Raw genomic sequence first — 13,626 nt, forward strand, 5'->3', positions numbered from 1 at the left:
AACTCAATTTCGTTTCTTTTTATGGCTGAGTAATATTCCATTGTATATATGTACCACATCTTCTTTATCTATTCGTCTGTTGATGGGCATTTAGGTTGCTTCCATGATCTGGCTATTGTAAATAGTGCTGCAGTGAACGTTGGGGTGCATGTGTCTTTGAATTATGGTTTTCTCTGGGTATATGCCCAGTAGTGGGATTGCTGGGTCGTATGGTAGTTCTATTTTTAGTTTTTTAAGGAACCTCCATACTGTTCTCCATAGTGGCTGTATCAATTTACATTCCCACCAACAGTGCAAGAGGGTTCCCTTTTCTGAACACCCTCTCCAGCATTTGTTGTTTGTAGATTTTTTGATGATGCCCATTCTAACTGGTGTGGGGTGATACCTCATTGTAGTTTTGATTTGCATTTCTCTAATAATTAGTGATATTGAGCAGCTTTTCATGTGCTTCGTGGCCATCTGTATGTCTTTGGAGAAATGTGCCCATTTTTGGATTAGGTTGTTTGTTTTTTTAATATTGAGCTGCATGAACTGTTTATATATTTTGGAGATTAATCCTTTGTCTGTTGATTGGTTTGCAAATATTTTCCCCCATTCTCAGGGTTGTCTTTTCTTCTTGTTTATGGTTTCCTTTGCTGTGCAAAAGCTTTTAAGTTTCATTAGGTCCCATTTGTTTATTTTTGTTTTTATTTCCATTACTCTAAGAGGTGGATCAAAAAAGATCTTGCTGTAATTTATGTCAGAGTGTTCTTCCTATGTTTTCCTCTAAGAGTTTTATAGTGTCTGGTCTTACATTTAGGTCTCTAATCCATTTTGAGTTTATTTTTGTGTGTGAATTTTTATTTTATATTGGACTATAGTTGATTTACAATGTTGTGTTAGTTTCAGGTGTACAGCAAAGTGACTCAGCTATACATATACATATATCCATTCTTTTTCAGATTCTTTTCCCGTATAGGTTATTACAGGATATTGAGTTCCCTGTGCTATACAGTGGGTCCTTGTTGATTATCTATTTTATATAATAGTAGTGTTAATTTGTTATTTGTTAATCCCAAACTCATTTATCTCCCCCTACCCTCCACTATCCCCTTTGGTAACCATAAGTTTGTTTTCGAGGTCTGTGAGCCTGTTTCTGTTTTGTAAATAAGTTCATTTGTATCATTTTATTTTTAGATTCCATATATAAGTGATATATTAAGGATGTTATGTATGTGTAATCTCCATGTTTCCTATTTAACGTTGCAAATATGTATTATTTTGAATAACAATACAGCCCTTACCAACTCAAGTCAAAGAATGACAGCAAAATAACAATAGATAATAAAACACATTATAACAGAATATTTTGACTTTATAATATTGTAGTCTACATTCTGTTTCTTAGCATAACCTTTGATCTAGACTTTTACAGTCATATAATACCACAGAAGTTAACATTTGTGTATGAAATAAATCTTTTTTGCTAAGAAATCCAGAAATAGAACACAATCATTTCAAATCTTGTTGAATAAAATAACATTTTTTTCATGACAGTTTTTAAACTTGGTATCAGAGTGGGAAATTGGCATTTTTTGCAAGGCTATCAGTATAATTCTTATGCCGAATAATCTATGTGAATTGAAAAGGTAATTTTTTAAAAGACAATTTTATAGCTACCAGCTGTGTGACCTAGAGCATATATCACTTAATCTTTTTAAGTCAGTTTAGTTTTACAATACCACCACACCTAAGAGTTAACATTTTTTTTGTACACTTATTATGGGGCTAGCATTATACTGAGAGGTTTACATGTCATACTACAACTGTATGAGGTAGGTATGATTAGCCTCTTTGAGTTTAAGCTTCTTAATCTGTAGAATGAGGATAATTGTCTAGAATTTCTTGACTAGTAAGTGGCCAAGTCAGGAATTGAATTCAAGTCTGTTGTACCCTACAGTCTAGGGCAGTTTTAACTGCATACAATACTTCCTCATGTCGATTTTCTCCCTTACCCTTCCATGGTGACGGCCTCCCAACCCTATGTATTCTGTGGACTGATACTTGGTAAATTCTTTCTTCTCCCTTCCCATATTTGTTTGAGAATCTTTCCAACATACTAATCTAGGTCAAGGACAACTAGATTTTCATACTGCTTCTTCCCTTTCTTTTTGATTTTCTGGAAGGAATTGAAAAACAAAGAGTCTCTTCAAAACACATATCTTAGGGCTTCCCTGGTGGCGCAGTAGTTGAGAGTCCCCCTGCTGATGGAGGGGACACGGGTTCGTGCCCCGGTCTGGGAAGATCCCATATGCCGCGGAGCGGCTGGGCCCATGAGCCATGGCCGCTGAGCCTGCACGTCCGGGGGCGGGGGGATGGTTCAGGAGGCCATGCGAGCGATGGGGAGCAAGCAGCAGATGAAGCTTCACTCACTCGCCCACTGCTCACCTCCTGTTGTGTGACCCGGTTCCTAACAGGCTGCGGACCGGTACCGCGGGGCTTGGGGACCCCTGCTATAAAGGAACACTTCTTTTACTTGGAGAAGTTTTCCACTACTTATCTATTAACTTTCTCAAGAAAGTGTTTCCTTCTCATACAGTCAACAGTTTCCTTGGTTAAATGCTCTAAGTGGTTCACTGTATTGCTTCATAGCATTTAACTCAGTTCATAATGTTTTCTGTACATTTTTTGACCATCACCCAAAGATTCACATTATCATTTAAGAGAAAAGGAGGGGTGACGTCAGCAAGATGGTGGAATTGGAATCCCTGGACCCTCCTTTCCCCCATGAACACATTGATTCAACAACAGTAAATGGACAAACCCCCTTATGAGAAATCCAGAAACAAATCGAGAGGCTCCTGCACCCTGGGTGAGTGCAAATCCAGCCACTTTGAAGCCAGTAGGAAAAGCTGAGAATCCTCTAACCATAATCCCTACCCCTGGCACAGCACCATACAATCAGAAGGAAACCCCTGGCGCCCACTTCTTCGTGGAGAGGGAAAGAGTTGGACGATGTGTCCAGCACTCCAGCTTTTTGCGGGGGCTGCCCAAGGTACTGGCTTCTATCTCACCTGTGCTCTTGGAGCACTCATGGGACCTGGCATATTCTAGGTGCCCTGGGGGCCAGTGGGAACAAAAATGGTGGTTTGAAGTAGCAGCAAGCAGTCACCATAGCCCCTCCCTCAGGCTCCACACAGAGCAAGCAGGTAAAAAACCCCACATCCCAGCTTCTCCCTGGGGAAGGAATGAGTTGGATTGTGTATGGGTTTATAATATACGTGTAAAAGGGGAAGTGAAGAAATGAAAGTATACTATTGTAAGAATATTATACTGTACAGAGAGTATAATATCACTTGCAGGTAAGCTGATAAAGATGAATACCATAAACCTCAAAGCAATAAAAAAACCCCACTAAAATAACGAAATAAAATTATGGCTAATAAAACAATAAAGGGAATAAAATAGATTAATAAAAATAATTTTTACAAAAGAAGGCAGAAAAAAAGGAACATAAAAGAGGACTAATAGAAAACAAATAGTAAGACTGAAACCGAATCATATGAATAATAGCACTAGATGTAAATACTCTATCTCAAGTAACAAGTAGGTTAAAAGTAAAAGAATGGAAACATATACCATGCTAGCATTGATTAAAAGAAATCTGGAGTGACTATTTTAATATCAGACAAAGTAAATTTCAGATAAAAAACTTTACCAGAGTAAAAGATGATTTCATAATGATAAAAGGGGTCAGTTTATCAAGAGGACATAATAATTCTAAATGTTTATGCACCTAATAACATATTTTCAGAATACATGTCACTACAAACTGATAGAATTGCAACTAATAGATCCACAATTTTAGTTATAGATTTTTAAAAAATAAATAAATTTATTTATTTTTTGCCGGTTTGGGTCTTCATTGCTGCACACGGGCTTTCTCTAGTTGTGGCGAGCGGGGGCTGCTCTTCCTTGTGGTGCACAGGCTTCTCATTGAAGTGGCTTCTCTTGTTGCAGAGCACAGGATCTAGGTGCGCGGGCCTCAGTAGTTGTGGCACACGGGTTTAGTTGCTCCATGGCATGTGGGACCTTCCTGGACCAGGGATTGAACCCGTGTCCCCTGCATTGGCAGGCGGATTCTTAACCACTGTACCACCAGGGAAGTCCCTTAGTTATAGATTTGAATACATCTCTCTTAATACTTGATAGGAGAATAGACAGAAATCTGGTAAAGAAGACTCAAAATTAAGATGTAAATTATCCCCAATTTATCTAATAGATCCAATGCAGTCCCAGCCAAAACCCCCAGCAGTCTTTGTGTGTCAGAATAGACAAACTGATTCTAAAATTCACATGGAAATGCAAAGGACTTAGCATAGCCAAAACTTTTTTGAGAAAGAATAAAGTTGCAGGACTTATCCTACCTTGATTTCAAGACTTAATATAAAGTTGCATAATCAAGACAGTGTGATGATGGTTTCCCGAGTGTATACATATGTTAAAACTAATCAAATTGTACACTTTTAAATATGTGCAATTTACCGTATGTCAATTATACCTCAGTAAAGCTGTTAAAAGTGATTACTGCAAAGAAATCATGAATTTTAAGTTATATCAATAATGCAAGAAAAAAGCAAACACTAGAAAATGATAGAGCCACATTCCTTCTACCTCCAGTACAAGCCTTTTGGAGTACACAGTGAGGTCAAAAACAATAAGCTAATCAAGTCAAAGAAGAAGTAAACTGAAAAAAAATTTTTTTTTCTAGGAAACTACTTGGATTATGATTAACAGGTACGATTATTAATATACCACGTTCTATTTATTTTGCCTTGAGATATTGACTAAAGCTTGTATGAAATCATCCCCTTAGCAAGGTATTTAAAAATGATACATCTGAGACATGAAGTGAGCCCTATGTGATTAGTAAATGGACATCATGACTTATTTAGCAAGCTGATGATGCATTTCCTCCCCCTTTTAGAATTCTCTGTGTTGTGAGAGGTAGCTTGTTTAGTTATACTGGTGACTAAAACCCAGTGTTGAAATAAGTTCAGCTAAGAGCCAGACCTTTGAATCATAGTGATACATTTTTAGTGACAATAACAAGGTTACTTGTTCCAATAATACATAAAATAATAATAATAATAATAATTATTATTATTATTATTTTTTTTGTGGTACGCGGGCCTCTCACTGTTGTGGCCTCTCCCGTTGCAGAGCACAGGCTCCGGACGCGCAGGCTCAGCGGCCATGGCTCACGGGCCTAGCCGCTCTGCGGCATATGGGATCTTCCCAGACCGGGGCAAGAACCCGTGTCCCCTGCATCGGCAGGCGGACTCTCAACCACTGCACCACCAGGGAAGCCCTAAAATAATTATTTTTAAAAACATGGCCGATTTCATCCTTATTTCATGTTTTAAAAATATCTTTTTTTCTGGTATTTAAAATGTATATTATATGAGTAGACTTGTATATACATAAAATTTATAAGTAAGTATACATATATTGGAAAAATCCAAAGCAGGAACAAGCCTGTTGAGAATATTCAAGAAGTATGCAGACTGTCCAAGAGAATGCTACTGAATTCACAGAGAATTTATGAGTGTGTTTTTTGCACTTCACCCTACAGGGCTAGTTCAAGTTTGAGTTTAATAACATTGGAACTTAATAGTCCTGAAAAATACAGCATTTGGACATATTCTATTTTGTGTTTTTTTTTTTTGCGGTATGCGGGCCTCTCACTGTTGTGGCCTCCCCCGTTGCGGAGCACAGGCTCCGGACGCGCAGGCTCCGGACGCGCAGGCTCAGCGGCCATGGCTCACGGGCCCAGCCGCTCCGCGGCATATGGGATCCTCCCAGACCGGGGCACGAACCCGTATCCCCTGCATCGGCAGGCGGACTCTCAACCACTGCGCCACCAGGGAAGCCCTCCTACAACTATTTAAACCCCAAAAGACTTCAAATTGCAGAGGAAATACTGGAAACTTTCTCTAGTCCTACTGAATGGTGAGGGGCTTACAGAATGTGGAATTAAGATCATGCCTGTATCTTTTCAATACTTATTATTATATAAAGAGCAGTCAAAGCTTTAAAGAGATTAAAGAACAATAGCTACACACCTGGGATTTACTAAAACCATCCAAAATTAAACTGATTTATTGTAGAGTTTATATTGTGATTGAGAAAATACTTGACTCAGTTTTTTTAAAAAATTGAGATTGAAATTTAACATTATATTAGTTTTAGGTGTTCAACATAATTATTTGATATTTGTATATATTGTGAAATGATCACCATAGGAAGTCTAGTTAGCATCCATCACCACACATAATTACAAATGTTTTTCTTGTGATGAGAAATTTTAAGGTCTACTTTCTTTCTTCAAATATTTGATATAGTGTTAACTATAATAACCATGCTGTACATTACATCCCCATGACTTTGATTCAATATTAAGAAAAAATCATGACACAAAACTATATAGTGCTTATGATTTTAATCATCTGTTTAAATACATTTTGATATCTTTCTGGTTTTGTTTTTAAACAAAGAATAGTTGCTTTGGGGATATGAATTTATATATTATTATTTTTCTCCTTTTAAAATTTATATATTTTACATAAAATTGACATGACTATGTGTTAATTATTTGAAAAAGTTCACTGATAAACATATTTAGGTAGCTTCATATATAATTTCTTATTCTTTACTTTTTATAAAATATATATTTAATGTGATTTTAATTTTATAATTTAAAAAATATTTTTATTTACAAAATCAGAAATTAGAAACTCTCTTTTGCTAACCTATGAATAGGATCTTTAATTTTAAATAGAGAAATTTGTATCATAGGACAATGATATAGTGGGGGTATTTTGTATAAGATATTATTTGCATCTTTATAGGTAAGCTTTATTTTTCCTCATTAAAAATTATTTTTATGTATAATATGGGGGAACTAACCTATACTTTCTTTCCTGTTCTTATTTGCTCTCTTTTAAAAATTGTCATGTTAGGTATGCAGGCTTTTTTTGGTAGTAGCTTTATTGAATTATAAATAAATATAATAAACTACACATACCTAAGGTGTATAAGTTTTGATATATGCTACACCCAGGAAATCATCAGCACAGTGAAGATTATGATCACATCCATTATCCCCCAAAAGTTTCCTCGTGCCCATTTGTAATCCCGATCTCCCAAGCTTGCACAAATCTCCCCTTAACTCCAGCCATGTCTTAGGCAACCACTTATCTGCTTTCTATCGATATGGATTATCTTAATATTTTCTATAATTTTACATTCATTGTAGTACATAATAATTTCTATTTTTGATATGGCTTCTTTCATTCAACTTAGTTATTTTGAGATTCATTGATATTTGTAGTGTTTATTAATAATTCATTTCTTTCTATTGCTGAGTAGTATTCCTTTGTATGATATACCAATTTATTCATTCATTTACCCATTGATGGACCTTTGGGTTGTTTCCAAGGTTTGACATTACAAATATATCTGTTATGAATATTTGTGCACAAGTCATTGTATGGACATCTGCTTTCTTTTAGGTAAATAACTAGGAGAGGGGCTCCCCTGGTGGTGCAGTGGTTAAGAATCAGCCTGCCAACGCAGGGGACATGGGTTCGAGCCCTGGTCCGGGAAGATCCCACATGCCGCGGAGCAGCTAAACCTGTCCACCACAACTTCTGAGCCTGCACTCTAGAGCCCGCGAGCCACAACTACTGAAGCCCACATGCCTAGAGCCCGTGCTCCACAAGAGAAGCCACCACAATGAGAAAACCACACACCACAACGAAGAGTAGCCCCCGCTCGCCGCAACTAGAGAAAGCCTGCGTGCAGCAACAAAGACCCAGTGCAGCCAAAAATAAATAAAATAAATAAATTTATTAAAAAAATAACTAGGAGAGGAATGGTTAGATCATATGGTAGGTTTAACTTTTTAAAGAAAATGCCCAACATTTTCGAAAGCAGTTCTACCATTTTACTTTCCCATTAGCAATGTTTGAAAGTTCCAGTCCTCCACATCTTTGCCAATACTTGGTATGGTCATTTAAAAAAAAATTTAACCATTTAAATAGATTTGTTGTGGTTTTAATTTGCATTTTCCTAATGACTAATGTTGTTGAATGGTTTAATATACTTATTTGCCATTCATACATCTTCTCTGTTGAACCGTATGTTCAAATCTTTTGCTCATTTTTAAAAACTGGGTTGTTTGGTTTCTTATTGTTGAATTTTGAGAGTTCTTAATATATTCTGAATAAGAGTCCCTTACCAGGTACATGCTTTGCAAATGTTTTCTCTCAGTCTTGCTTGTCTTTTCATTGTCTTAAGAGCGTCTTTCAAGGAGGAGTAGTTTAAAATTTTGGTGATGTCTGTGATAGGTAATTTGGGTCATCTTTACTAGACCATGGGGTGCCCAAATATTTGGACCCACATTATTAGGGGTGTGTCTGTGAAGATTTTTTTCTTTTTTTCTTTGTGGCCGCACTGCATAGCATGCAGGATCTTAGTTTCCCAACCAGGGATCGAACTGTGCCCATTTCAGTGGAAGCACAGAGTCTTAACCACTGTACCGCCAGGGAGGTCCTGTGTGAGGATATTTTTAGATGAGATTAACATTTGAATCAGTAGACTAAGTAAAGCAGATTGCCCGCCCTAATTTGGATGGCCCTCATGCGATCAATTGAAAGCCTGAATAGAACAAAAAAGCCCATCTCCTGCTCTAATAAGAGGAAACTCCTGCCTGACTGCTTTGAGCTGAGACTTCAGTCTTTTCTGGTGTTGGACTCAAACAGAAACGTTGTCTCTTCTTTACTCTCAAGCCTGTTGGCTTTCGGACTAGAACTTATACCATCAGCTCTCTTGGTTCTCAGGCCTTTGGACTTAGACTAGAAGTACACATCCTGTGACTCCAGCTTGCTGACTGCAGATCTTGAGACTTCTTAGCCTCCATAATTGCATGAGCCAATTCCTTACAATAAGTTTCTCCTTTCTCTCTCTCTATACATCTTATTGGCTCTGTTCCTCTGGAGAATGCTGACTAGTACGAAGTCCAATATATCATTTTTTTTATGGACCATTATTTTGATGTCATATCTTAGAAATTTCCCCCTAATTCAAATTACAAAAGTTTTCTGCCATGATTTATTCTAGAAATTTATAATTTTCAGTTTTTACATTGGGTCTGTGACCCACTTGGAGTTAATTTTTCTATGTGATATGAGGATATATCAGATAAGTTTTTTCTGCTTTTGCATATGGATATCCAATTGTTGCACAACCATCTGTTTAAAAGTTTATTCTTTCTCTGCTGAGTTGTCTTTGTGCCTTTGTTGAAAACCAGTTGTTTATATATGTTTGAATCTGATTTCTGAATTCGTTATTCTGTTAGGTTGATCTGTTTGTTAATTTTTTTTGGCAATAGCTCACTCTTGATTGCCATAGCTTTTGTAATAATAACGCTAATCCTCCAACTTTTTCCTTCTTTTTCAAAGTTGTTTTGGATATCCTTGGTCCTTTGTATTTCCATATAAGTGTTAGAATCAGATTGTCAATTTCTACAAAAAAGGGTCTGTTTGGATTTTGATTGTGATTTTATGTGATTGGTTTGGGGAGAATTGATATTTTAATGATTTTGAGTCTTCTGACTCATAATCATGGTTTATCACTTCATTTACTTAGGTCTTCAGTTTCTCTCAACAGTGTTTTGTAGTTTTCTGTGTTCACATCTTGCACATACTTTATCCAATTTGTCCCTAATAATTTAATATTTTTGATGTATTGAAAATGATATATTAAAAAATTTCAATTTTCAATAGTTTGCTGCTGGTAAGTTGAAATATAATTGATTTTTGTATGTTGATATTGTATCCTGCAACCTTTCTAAATCCACTTACCAGTTCTAGTTGCTTTATTGCACATTCCATCATGACATCTATGTTTTTTACATAGACAACCATGTCTTCTATGAATAAAGACTGTTTTACTTCTTTTGTTCCAAACTGGATACCCTTTATTTGTTTTCCTTGCCTTATTGCCCTGACCAGAGTCTCTAGTACAGTGGTGACCAGAACCGATGAGAATGGACATCCTTGTCTTGTTCCTGTTCTTAGGGGGAAGATATTCAGTCTCTTACCATTATTATTATTATTTTAAAAATTTGTTTTAAAAAAATTTATTTATTTTAGGCTGCGCTGGGTCTTCTTTGCTGCACGTGGGCTTTCTCTAGTTGCAGTGAGTTGCGGTGCACGGGCTTCTCATTGTCGTGGCTTCTCTTGTTGCAGAGCACGGGTCTAGGCATGCAGGCTTCAGTAGCTGTGGCACGTGGGCTCAGTAATTGTGGCTCGTGGGCTCTAGAGTGTAGGCTCAGTAGTTGTGGCTCTCCGTGGCATGTGGGATCTTCCTGGACCAGGGCTCGAACCCGTGTCCCCTGAATCGGCAGGCGGATTCTCAACCCCTATGCCACCAGAGAAGCCCTCTTACCATTATTTTTGATGGTAGCTGTACATTTTAGGTGGACTGCTTTTATTGCATTGAGAAAGTTCTCTTCTGTTTGTAGTTTGCTGAGAGTTTTTTTTTTTTTTTTTCTTTTTGCGGTATGTGGGCCTCTCACTGTTGTGGCGTCTCCCGTTGCGGAGCATAGGCTCCGGATGCGCAGGCCCAGCGGCCATGGCTCACGGGCCCAGCCGCTCCGCGGCATATGGGATCCTCCCAGACCGGGGCACGAACCCGTATCCCCTGCATCGGCAGGCGGACTCTTAACCACTGCGCCACCAGGGAGGCCCGAGTTTTTTTTTTTTTTTTGCGGTATGCGGGCCTCTCACTGTTGTGGCCTCCCCCGTTGCGGAGCACAGGCTCCGGACGCGCAGGCTCCGGACGCGCAGGCTCAGCGGCCATGGCTCACGGGCCCAGCCGCTCCGCGGCATATGGGATCCTCCCAGACCGGGGCACGAACCCGTATCCCCTGCATCGGCAGGCGGACTCTCAACCACTTGCGCCACCAGGGAGGCCCCCCGAGTTTTTTTTTTTTTAATCAGGAATTAATGCTGGATTTTGTCAAATGTATTTTCTGTATCTACTGAGACAATCATATAGGTTTTTTTTTTAGTGTGTTAATAAGATGAATTACATTGATTTTTGAATGTTGAGCCAACTGTGTCTTTTTGGGATTAAACTCAGGTTGGTCATGATGTATTATCCTTGTAAACGTTGGAATTATTTTGCTAAAATTTTGCTTAGAATTTTTGTATTCATGATCATGGGAGTTATTGGCATATAGTTTTCTTGTAATATCTTTTATTTTTGTATTAGGATAATGCTAGTCTTGTGTAATGGTTTAGGAACTATTCCCTCATTTTCAAATTTCTGCAAGAGTTGTGTAGAATTGGTATTATTTCTTAGTTAAATATTTGGCAGATTTCACCAGTGAAGCTATCTAGGCCTGGCATTTTTTTTTCTTTTGTGTGTGTGTGTGTGTGTGTGTGTGTGGAAAAGCTTTTAACTGCAGATACAATTTATTTAATAGATATGGACTATTCAGGTTATTTCTTCTCAAGTGAGTGGTATTTTGTGTCTTTCAAGAAATTTTTCCATTTTGTCTAAGTTGTTAATTTATTGATATAAAATTATTCATAATATTTCATTATCTTTAGAATCTGTAGTGATTTTACTTCTCTCATTCCTGATATAGGTAATTTGTTCTCTCTCTCTTTTTGTGAAAAATCTTGGTAGAGGTTTATCAGTATTTTTGGGTTTCCCAAACAGCCCAGTTGGTTTTGTTGATTTTCTCTCTTGTTTTGCTATTTCACTGACTTACACTTTTTTTTTTTAATAGTAATCTTTTATTTATTTATTTATTTTTATATTTATTTTTGGCTGTGTTGGGTCTTCGTTTCTGTGCGAGGGCTTTCTCTAGTTGCGGCAAGTGGGGGCCACTCTTCATCATGGTGCACGGGCCTCTTCACTATCGCGGCCTCTCTTGTTGTGGAGCACAGGCTCCAGACGCGCAGGCTCAGTAGTTGTGGCTCTCCGTGGCATGTGGGATCTTCCCAGACCAGGGCTTGAAACCGTGTCCCCTGCATTAGCAGGCAGATTCTCAACCACTGCACCACCAGGGAAGCCCCACTGACTTCCACTTTAATCTTAATAATTTTGTCTCTTTTGCTAACTTTGGGTTTAATTTGATCTTTTTCTCATTTCTCAAGATGGATGCTAAGGTCATTGATTTGAGACCTTTCTTCCCATCCTCCTTCTTGTTCTCTTCCTCCTCCTCCTTTTTAAAAAAAGTAGGTGTTCAGTGCTATAAATTTCATCCCCACTGCTGCTTTGAAAGCATCCTTAAAATTTTAATATGCTGTACTTTTTTTTTTTTTTTTTTTTTTTTTTTTGCGGTACGCGGGCCTCTCACTGTTGTGGCCTCTCCCGTTGCGGAGCACAGGCTCCGGACGCGCAGGCTCAGCGGCCATGGCTCACGGGCCCAGCCGCTCCGCGGCATGTGGGATCCTCCTGGACCAGGGCACGAACCCGTGTCCCCTGCATCGGCAGGCGGACTCTCAACCACTACGCCACCAGGGAAGACCATTATGCTGTACTTTTATGTTTATTCAATTAAAAAGCTTTCTAATTTTTCTGTTAATTTTTTCTTTGATTCATGGGTTATTTGTAAGGCTGTTATTTCATTTCCAAATATTTTGGGATTTTCTAGAGATATTTCTGTTGATTTCTATTTTAACTTCATTATGTGCAGAGACGATACTTTGTATGTCCTGAATTACTTTACATTTACTGAGACTTAACTTATGGCCCAGATTATGCTCTGTCTTTGAAATATTCCATGTGCACTTGAAAAGACTGTGTATTCTGCTGTTACTGGGAGGAATGTTCTATAAATGTCAATTAAGTCAAATTTGTGGTTTTCAAGACATATATATCTTTACTAATATTCTGTCTACTTGTTCTATTAATTATATCTGATTGTAGTTATGGATTTTTCTACTTTTACTTGAAGTTTTAACATTTATTTTTGCTTCATGTATTTTGAAGCTCTATTATTAGGTGTGTAAATGTTCATGAGTTTTAAATCTTTTGCTTGGCATGGACACCATTTTTGAATGTGTCTTAGTTACAAAATGTAACACAGCTTAATCTTCTTGGATAAATCTTCATTTTGTAGGCCCAATAATGCATTTCTTTTTGTTTGGAAGGAAAATATGAAAATATGATTACATCTCTTGCTATGATTATTTGTTTCACTAACATCAAACATATACTCTGTTTCTGGCACTGTGTTTCTGTGACTTTCTGTGTATTCAATTCAGTGCTAAATTATAACATAATTTTTGAAGATATTTTACATGGCAGTTAAACTTCACACATGTAGTTTCAACAGTATACAAACTCCAGTGAAGAAATAACAACATGAGCAGATATGACCAAGTTTGAGCATGTCCAGGCAATGCCAATTATATCTGATTGCAGTCTCAATGACACTAAGTGTAACACACACCTTGATGTTAAAATGTGAAAAAAAACCCCAACTCTTAAAGTCTAAGAAATACGGTATATGTTAGATAAGAAGTATAGGATTCTATTCAGTGATGGATGAAACAGCCAAGATTA

This window comes from Mesoplodon densirostris, chromosome 19 (assembly GCF_025265405.1).
Source record: "Mesoplodon densirostris isolate mMesDen1 chromosome 19, mMesDen1 primary haplotype, whole genome shotgun sequence".
Taxonomy (NCBI): Eukaryota; Metazoa; Chordata; class Mammalia; order Artiodactyla; family Ziphiidae; genus Mesoplodon; species Mesoplodon densirostris.